The 16,467-nt window shown below is 60.2% G+C and overlaps 1 protein-coding gene across 2 annotated transcripts in view; it reads left to right on the top strand.

The window, feature by feature from the left end:
• The first annotated feature begins 1,567 nt into the window (after positions 1–1,567).
• LRFN5 (leucine rich repeat and fibronectin type III domain containing 5) overlaps positions 1,568–16,467 on the top strand; it is a 53,386-nt gene continuing 38,486 nt past the window's right edge. For both annotated transcript variants that reach the window (XM_074583627.1, XM_074583625.1), the window contains exon 1: positions 1,568–2,405. The gene's annotated coding sequence lies outside the window, so the exon portion shown is untranslated. The remainder of the gene's footprint in view (positions 2,406–16,467) is intronic.

Here is a 16,467-nt window from a genome sequence, read left to right as displayed (position 1 = left end):
AAGATTGAGAGTCATTCCTTCCCACCAGCACTTTAGCCTCCCTGTCCCCGTAACAACTGGAACCAGCTCCATGAAACGGCAGCTGGGATGTGGAGATGAACACTAAGTGATGAGACCCAGCCCGGCTGCCAGGCCCTGGGCAGCTTCTGAGGCTGCTGGAAGGGGAGGGGACAGTGCTGCTTGGGGAGGTGCGCTTCCCCTGACCAGGGCCACATGCTGCTGTGGAGACCACAAAACCAAACTCCCTTTCCACTTCTGAGTTTGCAAGGAGAGCAATTTTCTCAGGTTGCATGGATAGACCAGAGCTGGGGAACATCGCTGCATTCTCTTTTCTCACCCGCACTGATGCCAGATGTTGCATCCCAAGGCACAAACATCTCTTGCACAGCGTGAGCAGAGGCACGAGAACTGTCATTGTGCCATTCCTTTTCTGGGACTGGGGTTCCCCGACATGCATCCCCAGCAAAATGCCAACATGTCCCCGCAGCATTGCCTCCATTGCCTCTGAGCGCACAGCGCAGCCGATGAGTTCTCCCCTGCACCCTGTGGCAGCGCCTGCCCTGCGCGCTGGTCCGGCCGCAGGCACCATCCTGTGCGCTGGAGCCGGGGAAGCCAAGCAGAGCCGGGCAGCTCCAGAAGAGCCGGCAGCTGCCTGTGGTCCCAAGAGGAGGGTGTCCGAGGAGACAAGCCGCTGGCGTGTGCCCATGCCTCCCTCTAGATGCAGGGTCACTGGCAGCTGACGAGGTCTGTTAGCTCCTCTTCAAGGCTCTACAGGCAGAGCTCCTCTTGCTGCTCCACTTCGGGTCCTGCAACATCACCCACGTTTTCTCTCAAAAGAGCATTAGACAAAGGTGTCAGTATTTCATAGCACGAAACGCATCTCCCCCCCCCGTTAGAGATCCCTGGAGACAGATATCGACCACTAAATCCCTAAAAGCTCCCAAATATATTGACCCCAAAGATAACGCATCCTTTCCTCTTCCTGCCGGGATCATCCCCTCCGGCAAGTCAGGTGTTATGGCCCGGGTCCGCAGATCGGTCCGCCGGGCAGGGTGCAGGCAGGGCCGGGCTGGGTGCCTGTCCCCGGAGGGCGGGCAGGAGCCGAGCCCCCGCCGGTGGGAGCCGAGCCCGGGCTCCGCCGCTCTCTTACCCTGGCGTGTCCGCTCCGGGCGCCGCCGGCCAGTTCCGCAGGTGCATGTGCCGGATCGGTCACCGGGTCACACCCCAGCGTCCCACGGGGAACGGCACCTGTTCCCCCGCGCCCCCGCCCCGCAGGGCTCCCGAGGGAGCGCCGGCGGGGGGCAGCGGCGCCCCCCGATCCGCGCCGCGCCCGGTCCCCGCCACGGCAGCCCGTCCCCGGCGGGGCAAGCGGAGGCGGGTCGTTGCCGGTGCCCGCGCCCGTCCCGCCCGGCGGAGCGCAGCCCGATACCCGGCGCGGCGGGGGGCGGCCCGGCGGCACGTCTGCGCGGCGGCCGGGCGGCTGCGGCTCCGCCGTGCGTGCGGCGGGGCGGGGAGGCGGCGGCTGCTCCATCCCGCCCCGGCGCGGCGCGGCGCGGGGGAGGCGGCGGCTGCCTCCATGCTGCAGCGAGCGGCGCGGCTGGCCGGGGCCGGGGCCGGGCTGGGGCCGGCGGCGCGGAGGATGGGCGCAGCAGCCGCCGCGCAGAGGCGAGCCGCGGGCGCCGAGCTCCCCGCCCTGCCCCGCCGCCGCGGCTGCTCCGCCTGAGCGCGCCCGGCGCGGAGCCGCATGGCCCTGCTGCCGGCCGCCCCTGCGCGCTGCGCGGAGGCTCCGCTGTAGCTGCTCCCCCCCGCCCTCACCCCACCGCCCCCCCCCCACCTCCCGGGAGGCGCCGGCCCGGCGGCGGGGGTGACGGCGGCCGCGCTCCTCGCTCCGTCCCCGTGCCGTCCGCCCGCCCGCCCGTGCCCCCCGCCCGTCCAGCGGCAGGATTACGCAGCGGGGCGCGGAGCGGCAGCGCTGTGCGAGGATTAACCTGGCGCAGGTACACGGCAAGGTCACCGGCCGGCGGGCGCGGCGCGGGCTACCCGCGGCGGGGCGATGCCCGCGGGCTCGGCGGGCTGCGCCGCTGCGTGCCCCGCGCCGTCCCTCCGCCTCCCGCCCGCCGCCGCCGCCGCCGCCCGTGCGTGTGTGCATGTGCGCTGCCTGCCGCTGCCCGCCGCCGGAGCCGCGCCGCCGCGCCGCATGGGGCCGTCCGCGCCGGCTGCCCTGCCCGCCCCGGCCGCGGGCCGCCGCCGCCGCCGCCGCGCCGCTCTAGGATGCGGCTGGTGAGCGCCGGCACAGGGCGGAGAGGCGGCCAGCCTGCCCGCCGCCACAGCCCGCAGCCCGCCGGAGCCCGGCCGCACCTGCAGGGGAAGCGCTCCGGACGCCGTCCTTCCCCGGGAGGCGCCAGGTAATCGCGGGGGGCTGCCGTGCCCGGCTCCATCTGCATTGCAGCCCGCGGTGCTCCTGCACGGGGGGGAACGGGGCGCGGTTGGTGGGGGGGAGGCGGCGGCGGGGTCCCGAGCCCGCCCGGGCAGGGCGAGGCGGGAGGCGGCGGGACGGGGCCGGGGGCGGTGGAGGCGGTGGGACGCCTCTCCCGGGAGGGCGGCGGCCGCGGGGCGCGGAGCAGCGCGGCGCGGAGGCTGCGCGGCGGGGCGGGTGCCCCGCGGACGGGCCGGGCCGGGCCGGGCCGGGCCGGGCCGGGCCGGGCCGCGCTGCCTCCGCTGCCCGCGGGACGGCGCCGGCGGCCGCCCGCGGCTGGGGGTGCTGCAGGGCCGCGTGTGCCGCGGCGGCCGCCGCCCCCCGGCGCCGCGCCGCGCTGCTGCCGCCGCCCGGGCAGCAACGGCACCGCCGGGCCGGGCCGGGACCGCGGCCGCGGAGCCTCCGCCCGCGCGGTGCGGAGGGGCCGGGCGCGGCGGGGCCGGCGGCGTGCGCGGAGCCAGCGCGGGGCGCGGCCGCGGGGGCCCGAGGCGGCTGGGCTCCGCCGGCGCGGGGGAGCGCGGAGATTTCCCGGAGGAAGAGGGGGCTCCGCGGGTCCCGTCTCCATCCTCGGCCCAGCCCTGGCCCCGCTGGCGGCCGCCCCGTCCTGCAGCCGCACCCGGGCACACGCCCCGCTGCCGGCTGGCGCTGACCCCGACGTCCCGGGGTGCGGGAGCGATGTTCTCCCTCCCCTCTGCTCTCTCCCCTCCGTCCGCCGTGTAGCGAACACTTCTGGTCCGCAGGAAAGCAAATGTAGGACAAGAGAAAGCTTTTTCTGCTGCTGGAAGGTTCCCATTAGGGGCGATGGCAGAGCAGTTGTGGAGGAGCCAGCGGAAGGAAACCTCGCAGCCATGTTGATGTCAGGAGCACACAAACGCTCTGGTTCCCAGGAGCAGCCGGAGTCCAGGAGATGCCCGGGAGGGGAGTGTGCTGAGGCACAGGCCTGGTTTGGGGGCCGTCACCCCTGGGGAGGCACAGGCAAGGGTGGGCTAGAAGTGCTTATGAACGCTCCTTCCAGCGCTGCTGCTGGCCAGCACAGGCTGGGAGCACAGGGTCTGCAGCACGCCGAGGGCTGCCACGGGAGTCAGCGTGAGCACTGCCCGCTCCCACTCCATCCGTGGTACTGGATGGCAGTGTTTCCTCTCCTGCACCTTTGCCTTCTCCCTCTTGCCTGCTCTGTTGGTCTCTGGGGCAGGGTCTGTATCTCGTGTTGAGTGTCTGCAGCAAAAGGATGTACTAGCTTCATCTGTGAGTATGAACATGACCTCACCAGTGCCCCAGACTGGGGTGGGAAGCCTGGGTGCCTCCTGCCAAGCCCAGCCCTTTACGGCCTCCAGCCGACCACCATGGAGCTGGATGGGCCAGGAGTCCTTGCGCCTTGGTCATCGCGCTGTCATGACAGTGATCTTCCCCACCCATCCTTGCATTTCACATGTTCCCAAAGCAACACGGCGTTGGTTCGTGCCTTCTGAGCATCCTTGGGTGGGTGCTGGGGTGCCCAGGCCTCTTCAAGTCAGCGCAGACAGACACAAACCAGTGAGATGAGAGGATCCATGTGGGTCCTTGGAGCCTTTTTGGTTCTGGCTGCATGTCTGCGGGTGGCTGCCCGTCCCTGGCAGGGCCCTGGCTAGCTCCAGCATCACCAGTCCTGCCGCAGATGTGTCCAGGAGTGCGGTGTGGTGATGCCCACACTGACTGCGCATGCGGGTACCGGTTCTGCTGTGGTACGGGGACTGGGCTGCCCCACACCCGGGCCCTCCTCGGGGCTGCGCGTGCCATGGGCTGCCTGAGGTTCGGGCTGGGCCGCGCTGTCAGTGCGCTGTCACCCCTGGCTGTGTGGTGCCACCACCGTCTGTCCTGACCGGTGGAGCCGTGCCGGTGGAGCTGTGCTGGTGGGTGCCAGGGCAAGGCCTGGCAATTTCTCTGCCGATCGAGGAGGCGGGTTGGATTCTGCACCGGAGCTGTACCAGAGCCTGAGCTTTCTCAGTGCCCAGACACCTTCCCCATCTACATTTCTAAATATATACTGTACTCAAAGGATTATGCGTTTGTTTAAATGCATAATAAATGCATTTAGATGCGTAAGACTGTATCAAAATGCATGGCAGAGCTTGCCAGTTAGGCCTGGAGTCACAAGCCTCACTGAGAAGCTTCTCCTGGCGTATTAGCTTGTGTTTTTGCTTTCAGAAAGAGCAATAACTGGTTTTATCACGGCAGCGCAGTCAGTGGAAACGAACCCTGGGTGTTCCAGGCACCTGGTACCGTTCGAAGCTTCAGCAGTTCTCCTGTGGGCTCCCTGCGCCCCATCCCGGCGAGAGCGGCGGGGCCAGCTCCTGCCTTGCTGTGACTGGGAAGGGGCTGCCCGTCCTGCAGCACCGCTCGGGGTGGCTGCTGGGCGCCTGCCTTGGATTTTTCGTATGACTCTTGTTGTCTGGAGAGGCTCCCATTTGCCAGCAGAGGTGTGAGCGATGACAGAGGAGGAAGGGTACGGGGAGGCTGTCCAGCCCAGGGACCGGGCTGGCTGGGTGCATAGGACAAAACAGGGGGAACCGGAGGAGAAACGTGGCAGAGCAGCGTGGCAAGAAGGAGCCAGATCTTCCGCAAACAGATCCTTGGGCTGCTGCCGCCGCCAAGGCTGAGTGTGTGGTTTCTCCCCTGAGCTGAGGAGGTGCGGAGGGGCTGTCCCAGGAGCCGGGCTTGGCGAGCGAGGGTGCCTGCGGGATGGAGGCGCCTTGGAGAGATGGAGCACCCCGAGGTGCCAGCAGGGCTGTCCGTCCCCCGGGGCACGTGGAGATGCTTCAGACGCTGGAGAGCTAATGGCTTTCCATTGCTGATCAATATTGCCTGTGCTTTCAGATGTGGTAACAGGTTCAGTTTTATAGAGCAATCTTTTGAATATTCTCTGAGCAAGCAGCCGGTCCAGAAAATCATTCTAATAGCTTTGCTATTAACGGGCCTGCAGAACTTGAGCCAAATAGAAAAGGCTTGTCTAAGTGCTATTGAAGCATTTTGGGCCAGGCGTATTCCATGCATTAGGGAAGATTTGTACTCCTCTGACCAGACATCACTGAGTGTTGCCTATTTATACACATCTAAATATATCCTCTGCAGTCTTCAGACTTTTCTAGCTAGTAGTAAAATTACTTTTGTATCATGCTATGAAATGTGCTCGCTGACACTATTTGATGAGTTTTGTGCTAAGAGAGGGGTGTGTGCATGTGCGCGTGTGTGTATGTTTTAAATAAAAAACTGTTCTTGAGGTAATTACCTAAAATGCTTTGAAAGTAAAAGCATGCTGTCCGAGTCAATGGGTGGGAGAAAGAAATGCGGTTGAAGACGAGCAATACTGGAGAGATGCTCAAGCCTGGAAAGCCAAACCCCAACCAGTATAAGGTTTTGTTGCTTAAGAGTGAACCATTCTTTCTAGAAATATGCATCAAATAATCGTGGACTTTGCAACAAAATAAAAACATTTGCTTTTAATTAGTCAGATATACCTTCTGGAACCCATTAAGTTTGAGACATCGTTTTGAAAACAACGGGAGAAATCTCAAAGAAGGAGTGACTTCTGGTTTGCTCGGGGCGGGTAGCAGGTCGGGGAGGATGGAGAGGGGCAGTGATGGCTGTCCAGGTTGTGCCTTGGACATGGTGTTACAGACCCAGGGGTGAAAGACACTGCCCTGATTCCTGGCTGCCATAAGTGTCCCCACAGGATGAGTCTGTGTCCATGCATGCGTTTCTCTGGAGCTAGTGAAGGTCTTGTGGGGCTCCTGAGGAGGGATGGAGACCCTGATAGACTCCCAAAAGCAAACGGGATCGCTCCTGGGTTGTGGTGCTGATAGTAATAGCTGGCTGACTGGCCTGCCACCTGTCATGAAATAGTAATGACATTCATTTTATTTTCTGTGGCAGCTCTCACTGATGGTTCTTGGAGAAGCAAGAGAGGCTGCAGAGGGAGGGAGAGGGGTTGGTATTCCCGGGGCAGAGATGGGGTGAGGGGAGGGTGAAGGCAGGGCTCTCAGAGGAGCTCCTGGCTCGCAGCCCCTCGAGCCGGTCACTGCATGCCCGGGGTGGCCCGGGGACAGGCGCTGTGCCCCCCAGGATGGCTCTGGCTCTCAGTCTGGGCTCCACTAGCCAGAGGTTTGTGGCATGGTGAAACGCTGTGGTGCCAGGAGCCCAGGGCAGGCGGGCACGGATTTACATGGCAGCTGCTTTAACTGCCGAATCATCCCATTATTTGTATGGGTGCAAGGGAGTCTGTGGTGCCCGAAGGGCTCCCTTGCCGGCGTGTCCCTGTCCTGGCTGTCCCGCCGTCCCCTGCCTTGGGCAGGCTGGGCGCACTGTGCCTCAGCCAGGTGACAGCTCTCGTGCTCTCGTGGAATACGTCGCTCTACAAATAATATTTGCCCCAAGCAGGCTGAATAATGCAAAAGGTGATTTGTCAAATGGCTAATTCAAGCGGTAATGGGAACCTCAGTGAATGCCTCTCTAATTGCGTAGCATGTGGCCAGCGGTAACTCTTTGAGTGTTTGGGGCTGGTTCCCGAGGCTGGAAAACCCACGTCCAATGCCTTGCTTTTGAAGTTGCTCTTCTGGATGAAGTTTCTCACCAGGAACTAACTGTTATCAAAACATTTTCATGAAAACACATTATTAGCAAGCTTTACTTTAAAGTGGAATATCTTCTTTTTCCCTTGAAGTTTTTGTTCAGGCTTCTCTGTCAAGATCACATTGGACTTCTTTTGGATTGGTGACAGATAAAACTCTTCAGTTTCCATTGCCTCAGCGTTGTTACGTTGCCAGATACCTGATATTCGCTGGGTATTGATTTCTCATTCTTTGTACCTGCCTTGTCTCTGTGCTTGGCCAAGGGGGACAGAAGAGCAGGAGGCCTGAGCCTGATACAAGAGCTGTGCTCCCGTCGCAGAAAGGCTGACCACCGTCTGTAATACAGCAGATGTACAAGGAAAGCACATCCAAGGAAGAAAAAGCACGGTAGAGAAAGTCACACCGAGAGGAAGCCCCAAAATCTGTTTCCCGTACCCTGGTGGCAGAGCTGCTGGTGCCAGGATTTGGGATGGGATTTCCTTAACAACACTGAGAAGTAATGCAGAGATGTTCTGCTGCACGTGGGTGAGGTGTGGGCTAAACTTCGCTGGGCTTTACCCAAGTTAAGAGTTTACTGGTTGTGTGAAGTCTCTGCCCCAGCAAAGAAAGGCATGTGCAGTTGGCAGCGCTGCCGGTGCGCTGGTAGCTGCGGTTTTTGTTTTCACCAATGCACCTTTAAAATACTTTATGCAAAGACCCCCTGATACAGCTCCGTGGGAGCAGGTCTGAGTAAGGCGAGCAGGATTTGTCGCTTTGTCAGCTGTGACTCAGTGGTTCTGCCGGGTACGTGGTGTTTCACAAGAGCGCCTTCTATTCGGGACCGTGATTCAGCTCTGCCGCGCTGTACGGAGCTGTTTTTGCTGCGCTGTGGGCAGATTTGCTGTGCTTGGGGCTCCTCCTGACAAGTCGGCGTCGCATCTCATCTCTGCCGGAGCCCGGCTGCGGCGATGCTGCTCTCCTGGCTGGGGACCGGGCTCCAAATGCAGCTTCAGAGCGGCAGACACCGAGCCCTGCGTGGGACAGGGCTCTGCTGGCACCGGGCCAGAACGGCAGCGGGGCCCTGGGTGCCACGGCTGAACCTGGGCGAGCTGACACAGAGAACTGAGTGTCTTCCACCACTGTGGTGTGAGGAGAGGAGACAGGAACAGTACCGGCCCCAGGCTCCAGTGGTGTTTGCCCAGCAGCAGGGTGTCCTGGCAGGTGCCATGTGGGGGTCCCTGGGCACAGCCTGGGCTGGGGACCTGCTGCGGGTAGATCGTGTGGCTTGTGGGTCTGGCAGCACTCGGGCCCTATAGGTTATGGCTTTGGATCCTAGAGAGGTTTTCCTGTACGCCCCAGCTCCATCCTGCACCTCCGTGAGCTCTCTGCGTCTGAGCGGTGTGTGCCTGCCCTGCTGCTGGGGGAAGCAGCGGGAAGGGGCCAGCACCGGCTGGGAAGGGCTGGGCTGGGCTGGGACTATGGGGAGCAAGCGGAGAGGACCATCCTGCTGGGTAACATGTTGCTGCAGAGGCTCTGCCCGGCATTTGCAAGCAGAGCGCCCACCCAGGGACCCCTCCTTGGGCTGCTCATCACTCGGTGCCCTGGCCTTCTCAGCGATGGATCGGTTGCTCTGAACACGTGTCCTTGTCCCCAGGTACCTGTTGACGATTGCACTTTGTGACCGGTTCTGAGGGTGCAGTCTCCTTTCCAGTTGCTCCTTGTTCCCTTGCATGGAGCCCCTGCTGGTGGGTGCCGTGGGTGCCCCGGTTACACCTCCCCTCTCTGCGTCCCCATGTCAGCAAGCAGCGAGGAGCCCCGTTGGGGTCTAGTGCCTGATGGGGACATCCACGGGGCGGTTAGTGCCCTGTGGCATCTCATTGGTTGTCCGAGATGAGGAGGTTTGCTTCTGTTCCACACAGAAGATACCAAACTGCTGATGGTTTGGGAAACAGAGGTGCGTGCGTAGCCGTGTATGGGTGAGCACTGCTCCCGTGGTGAGCAGCTGGTGTAAATGGCTGTTCAGCCCCGCCATTGCCCTCACAACTGGTTTTGCGAGTAAGTGTCACAGAGCGATGCTTTTGGCTTATCCTGGTGGTATAAAGCAGTCTCTGGGTTTTTTTTAATAGTTTCTTCAGAAAACTTCGGCACCCAGGCTGTAATTCTTCTGCCTCCAGTGCCATAAGAATGGAGCACTGCCTTGGAGTGCTGCTGCAGGAGCCGATTCCAAGCTGCGCTGGTGCTGGAGCTGATGGCGCTTCCTGCCTGGTCACATCCTTGGAGAGGGCGGTACACGGGCGGTGCAGTCCTTCCTATGGACGGGCTTCTGTGGGCTGAGTTCTGCGGTGCTCAGCCCCCCTGCAGCTGCTGGCCCCGCGCCTCTGGCCGTCCCTGGCTCTGGCCCCTCTCGGCTGCACCGTTGCCCCTGTTGCTGCAGGCGTGTGGGACCGCGCTAACGTTGTCACAGGTGCTGGGCGCATGGTGGCCTGCATCGCCCTGTCCCTGCCGAGGCGTGGTGCTGCCCAGCTGGGGGCACGGGGCATTCCTGGAAACCCCTGGGCATGGAGCAAGCTCCTGGGAATAGTAGAGGAGCTGTGCACACTGTGGAACACTGGCTTTTAAAAATTTAATAGAAAGCTATAAAAAAATCACGGTTTTGTGTGTGAGGTGGGAGGTTTGCAGGAAAATACATCTCTGCAGAGGCTTAGGGGAGAGGTTTGTGTTCTTTGGGTGACGCATCACAGTCTTCCGTGCGTACTGGCCATTAGTGGTGCGTCTGTGGAGGCCTGGCGTGGTCCCCAGCCTGGCGGGGTGTCCCCGCAGCCTGACCTGGGACGTCTTCACGCGGTGGTTGCAATGGGAGGCTGCGTCCCCCAGGGCTCACATTTCTGTTGTATTCATTATTGCCCATTACTGCCCTGGGTCAGACGCTGTTTCTAACTTGTTTTGTTTAAGAAGCGTTCTGCAAACAAACACCTTCTGTGGACTGAAGTAATCCCCATGTCCTTCCCTGTTCATGGATGGTAAACATGATAAATGCCATGGAAAAAGACACAGTAGGTCAGGATGGATAGTTACAGCTGCCTGCTAGTTCCAAATGAAGATTGTATTAATTTCTAAGAGAACAAATTAGGAGCATAGTTTTTAAATGAGCTTTACTAGCATAGCATTGTGCAGTATATAAAAATGAGTAAAAGATAAACTGCTTAGGTAAATGCCCTTTGATTGCTTGCATTGCTCAGCCACGTGATGTGCAGGAGCTCTGTTCGAGCATCGCAGCCCCTTGCTGCTCACGTACCGGCTCTATTATTGTCTTCCGCGGTTTCACTGGAGGGTACAAAGAGCTGAGCTGAATAAGCTTAATTTCTTCTAAGAAGCCTTAAAGAAGCCTATGTACAGAACGTGTGACTGTATTTAAATTGCATCTGGAAAATAAAAATAATAAATAAATAACAATAACAAGGAGCAAAATTGTGACCAGCAGGATGTGAGACTCAGAATTCTGTGGAGAGGCAAGACTTGCTCATTGCCAGCTGAAATTCAGGCCATACATGACATCAGATACCCAAATGGTTCCCCGATGGTCAGTAATGCTTTCTTGATTTATCCTGAGAATGCGGAGAGAGGTGAAGGATAAAAGAGGAGAGTGAAGGGCAACAGCATTACAATTACCACATGAATCAGAGGACTCGCACATACTCCGAGGACGCTTTCTCTTGTGATATCGGACACAGAAAATCTAAACCAAATATCTCTCTCTGTGCAGCAACGCAGTTGTCCTCCCGCGAGCGGGCAGCGTCCTGTGCAATGCACACAGCATAGGGCAGCGCAGGGCAGCCTGGCACAGGGCACACGGTGCAGGGCAGTGCACACAGCGCACACAGCGCAGGGCAGCCTGGCACAGGGCACAGGGTGCAGGGCAGTGCATGCAGCGCGCACAGCGCAGGGCAGCCTGGCACAAGGCACACGGCGCAGGGCAGTGCACGCAGCGCACACAGCGCAGGGCAGCCTGGCACAGGGTACAGGGTGCAGGGCAGTGCATGCAGCGCGCACAGCGCAGGGCAGCCTGGCACAGGGCACACGGCGCAGGGCAGTGCACGCAGCGCACACAGCGCAGGGCAGCCTGGCACAGGGCACACGGCGCAGGGCAGCGCACGCAGCGCACACAGTGCAGGGCAGCCTGGCACAGGGCACAGGGCGCAGGGCAGGGCACGCAGCGCACACAGCGCAGGGCAGCCTGGCACAGGGCACACGGCGCAGGGCAGGGCACGCAGCGCGCACAGCGCAGGGCAGCCTGGCACAGCGCACACGGCGCAGGGGAGCATGCACAGAGCAGGACAGCGCACACAGCGCAGTGGGGAGGGCAGCTGGTGTGTGGGATCACGGGGTTCCTGCTGCAGCTGCATTGCTCTGTGTCCTGTCCCCTCCTCAACCTCTGCTTTGGCTAGCAGTGCAGATTTTGGGAGTAATGCTGAGTATTAAGATGCAAAAGTGGTTTTTTACACTAGAGACTTGACCCTGAGATGACATTTGCACACCCGGGGCATCATGGAGCAGGATACCTGAGTTCTGGTAAGTGAGGGCTCCCTCTGCCAAGGCTCAGCTGCCTTTCCCAGGCATGCCAAGTTTCATGGACATAGTCTTGGTTTACATCCGTGTTAGCAAGTTGCGTGGTGCAACAGAAGAGCACTTCTAGGGTGAGACGATGGGTGATGAGGACGCAGTGCCCCCACCGTGTGTGTTTGGGGGAGTTAGGTGGGACTTGCGTTGGTAAGGCCTGATGGAGTGAGTGCGGATCCGGGGCTGTCCTGCACCCAGGCAGGTGCAGCCTCGCTGTCCCTGCACGTTCTGCCTGGAGGGGCCCCGTGTGCCTGCCCTGGGACGGCTCCATGGGGTGCACCGCAGCGGTGGGGGGGCAGACAGCCTGTGGTGAAGGGCGCCTCTGCGGGCAGGGCCACTGCGCTGAGGGACGGGGTCTGACTCGCCTGCTCCTGCCTGCAGCAGCGGCTCCACGGGAGCAGTGCTGGTGCCGGTGCCGGGCAGTGCGGTGCGGAGCAGAGCAGAGCGCTGGCTCGGCTCCCTTGCCGGCTCAGCCCAGAGCCAAACACCGGCGTATGACACTCCTTATCTCTCCAGCTCAGAAATGCAGCGCTGAGGGCATCCTGATGGATTTGTGACACTCCCCATGGGACTCTGCGCTCATAAACCAATTAAAGGATTACATCGTTATAATGTGGAGAGTATTCTTTGTTTATTAAGTAATGCAGGTATAATTCAATTAGTGACAGACTGACCTGCTGATGTCAAGATGTGGATGCCAGCCAGGTCAGAGTCTTGAGCCGTGCTCTCGGGCGCGGTGGCTCGCTGGTGTCTGCCCTCCGAGCCAGCACAGACAGAGTACAGGACGCAGCCACCCCTCCGGCATCTCCCCCTGCCCTGCCCTGCCCGCCGCTGGCACCGGAGATGGGGGAAGCCAGAGGAGGTGGCACCCTGCATGATGCCCGCTCTGCTGGGCGCAGAGGCAGCAGTGGTACCCACTGTGACCACGTCTTATCCCACCACCTCAACCTGCTGCAGCCCCTGGGGAGGCGGAACCCAGGTCCTGCCCAGCAGCCGTGGGCAGCCACCATGTGTCCAGCCCCTGCACCTGCACGGCTTTGCTGGAGCAGCTGCCCCGGGGTTACCGCTCGGCACGAGTTAAAACAGGGGAATTTGCTCAGGCTTTTACTACCACATTCCTTTATGAAATGGTTTCAAGCTGGGCTGGGTATTTCAAGCTGGGCTGGGTATTTAATGTCCAGCGCGGCTCAGGAAGCACCATTTCACCAAATGGTGTCCAGAACATGGTGTGTCCGAGGGCATGGTGTGTGCCTTCTGTCCCCGCCCTGAGAGTGGCTGTGGGGGACCGCGCTCCCCTCTCCGTCCCCAGCTCTGTCTCTGCCGTGGTGCTGCACCGCGTCTCCGGCTGCCCGCGGCTTGGGAGCCACTGCTGAGTGCTGTGGTGTGGGTGAGGATGGGGCTGAAACACCTCTTTCTCTGGTGGGGTGCTGAGCGCCGAGGGTCCTGCACACAGGGAAGTCCCTCGGGTCTGGGCTGTGTCATGCCATGGCAGAAGTGCAGGGAAGGCAGGGGCGGCGGGTGTTTTCTGCGGGGATTGCGTGGCCCTGCTGTGACAAGGGAAGCTTGGAGGTGTTTGTGACTCGTGGTGCCTCGGCATCAGAGCAGTGCTGGGCTGGGCACACCTCTGCCAGCAACGAGTGGGGAAGAAATAGAAATGTCCAAGCCCTCTTTACATCAGTAGGACTGTACAGGAGTGACTCAAGAGTAGAATATGGCTATTTCCGGGGATTTGGAGATTAAATTCAAGTTTAAATCTCAGTGTGAGGTTATTTGCGCCCAGGCGAGAGGCATACAATGAAACTCGTCCAGCCCAATTCCAGTGCGTAGCTGGGACTGGGCACGTACAAAAGTTGTTTCCAGACTACCAGAACTTTCCAGAAAGACCAGTAGGTTTCACTGTCCAAAATAACGAATACTGGTTAGAAGCATGCTCTGGTTTTCCATGCGATCCCATGACAAAATTATGCTTAGTTTGCAGCACAGACCAGGCGATGCCACCACCCTCCTTACACGTTGGATGCAAATATAATGCAAAAAAAGGGAGTACCTACAGACGCGTGTGCAAATACAGGCATGAACGCAGCTCATGTAGCCTGGCAAGGCTGCAGTAATGTAAGCACCTGGCAGCACAAGAGAATTATCTCCGAGGACCAAAGACTGACTTGTAAACCCTGGGATAAATTGCTCTTATTTTGTAGCACTTACTTACTTTCTCGGTTGCAGTTTGCAGGGAGTTTTTTTGTCTGCCAGTTACCGTTCGTCAGAAGGAAAACCCCAAACTGCCAGTAGTCTGGCAGCTGTCTTTGCAATAAGCTGGGCACAGAAGGTAAAACAAATAGGGCCCCGGCAGTGACTGTTGCCCAGCCAAAAGCAGTAAGAGGCAGAGGAGGGTAGCCCTGGGTGGCAGGAGGGGACGGAAGCGGAGCGGCGACGCTGGGGATGCTGCACAGCTGCCCTGGCCCCCCGCAGGGCAGGGGACAGCCCAAGCCCTCTGCAGCCCAATTCCTGCCTTCTCAGGGGAATAAAGCCTTTATTTTCACCCTGACAGTTTGTGAGATACTAGATCGTAAAATCCTGGCTCTCCTTATAGAAAAACCCGTCATGGGAGAAAAGCATGTACTTTTTTGGGTGCAGGGGAAATTAATGCTGGTTTCCCAGTTGCTGTGAGGCTGTTCTGTGGTAACTATGGCAACCGAACTTCAAAGGCAAGGGGTTAAAATACAGGTTTCCCAACTTGGGTCTCAGCAGAGGAGGGGTCCTTTCAGTGCCGTTTCCCAGGAAGGTGGGGGCTCGGGGTGCAGAGGGATGCCTGGCTCTCCCAGGGATGGCACCGCTGGCCGGGCGGTGGCACCGGCAGCATCTCTGCCCAGAACGCCCGGCTGGCAGGCACGCTTCACAGCAGCCTTGCTTTGCTGGGACTGATGCCTTCCGCTACAATATTTGGAATGTTTTAAACCTCCCAGGTGCTGCTTCTCTCCATGTAGCTCAAAGAAGCATCTTCAAAACCTTCCCAGAATTACAAGGTTTGGGCTCATTTCCTTGGAGGGCAAAGTGAAAGCTTGGGATCTCTGTGCTCAGCCACAGCCTAGCAGCTCTCCCGGGGTGTGTGGTGTGAGTTTCCATGTGCTGGCAGTGATCCCCTCCTGACATTTTTCTTTTCTCGTCCTTGTGTGATGCACTGTGTTATTTTCTATTCACCTGCGCCCTGCTGCATCCTCTCAAATGCGCAGTTCATAGAATCATGGAATCATAGAAGGCTGTAACTTTGACATGGCACTCATTCCCGTAAAGTTTGTGCACTAATACGGTGCAAGCATGTTGCAGCAGGACGGTATCTAAAGACTTCTAAATGTCAGTTCGTGTTCATGCATGAATGCTGTTTCATCATGAAATTAATTGCAACTCCACCACCTCTGGGCATCCGGGAACGCCAGTCTGCGCAGTGCTCCCAGTTACTGACCGACACTCGCGCAGCCAAGATAATGGTGTATGAACAAGTTAATGGTAGTTGGAGGGGCTGCGGGGGAAGGATACCAGTTACCAGTTAATGAAGGGGAAAAAGACAATGGAGGGAAGTCAGTTCCTCAGCAAATGAGGGCAGGAATGGAAATAGCAACCGGCCTGCATCCCTGACTCGGTTTAAGGTTGATGTTATCCTTGCAAATGTTAGCTTCGTCCCTGGGTTGTCGGCAGTGGTCCCAGCTGTGCTGGTCGGTGTCAGCCCCCTGTGCGCAGCTGTCGGGTGTGCTCGGTCCCTGTGCCTGGGCCCCTGCTCCCCGTGCCCAGCGCGCTGAGCCCGACCTTCGGCGCTGGGGGGCCTCTGCCTGGCCACCTGTTCTGGGTTGGTGAGCTGGCCCTGGCTCCGGCTCCCCGCTGCCACCAGCGAGCTCCTGTGCCCAGGCGCTGCCGGGAGCATCTGCCCTCCGGGGCAAGAGCTGTGTGCCTGCCATGCTGCACCTGTCACCCTTGGGGACACGAAAGTTGGGGCTGATTCCTGGGTCAGGACAGTCCCTCCGGGCGCCCGGACAGCAGCCCTGTGTCTGCTATGGCAGGGGGACATGGCCCCCACAAGGCCCTGTGCCCAGGCTTTGGCCGACAGCACCTGCGTGCTCCTCCCAAAGGGTTTGCATGGCCGCGGCTTCAGATGGGGTTTCGGGATCCCCAGGGGCGAGCGGGATCCCAGCTGGGGTGGGAGTGGGTGGCCCAGGCTCGGGCTGTCTCCTGTGCAGGAGCCACGCTGGTGGGATTCCAGGGGTGCCCCTGAGCACAGTGGGGCTTCCCCCTGCTCTGGGCCGGGGAGGAGGGCTCGGGCGCCTGCAGCGTGCGCTGGGCAGGGGACGGCTGTGGGTCTGGGCTGGGGAGCCAGGGGGTGATGGTGATGTGGCCTCTCCAGCAGCAGCTGCCTGCACTTGGAGCAGCAAACGGGGGCAGAGCCCAGGGCTCCCGGAACCTGCTCTGGGGTGTTTGGCTGGGTGCAGCGGGCTGGGGCCGCCCGCGCCTCGCCAGTGCAGTCCCCCCAGTGGGGACGGAGGTTTGCAGTGAGCCGTGAGCCTGGTGGTGTCTGCTGGGCTGGGAGTGGGGAGGATCCCAGTGCTCCCGGAGCCATGTTGGGGCAGGGCTGATCAGCAGGTTTTGGGGGAAGCCTGAACACGTGCTGAGGGATGGTGCAGGCTCCTGGGGTGTTGCACGGTCCTCCTTGTGTGCAGTATTGCTGGGCTTCCCCCTAAACTTGGTGAGGCTGATGCTGTGAGGAGGAGGAGGATGAGTGTAGCAGCCGTGCCCCACTGTGTG

The sequence above is a fragment of the Larus michahellis genome, chromosome 4 (assembly GCF_964199755.1).
Source record: "Larus michahellis chromosome 4, bLarMic1.1, whole genome shotgun sequence".
Lineage (NCBI taxonomy): Eukaryota > Metazoa > Chordata > Aves > Charadriiformes > Laridae > Larus > Larus michahellis.
Note: the sequence above shows the minus strand (reverse complement) of the source record. Positions and strands in the feature narration are given on the sequence as shown.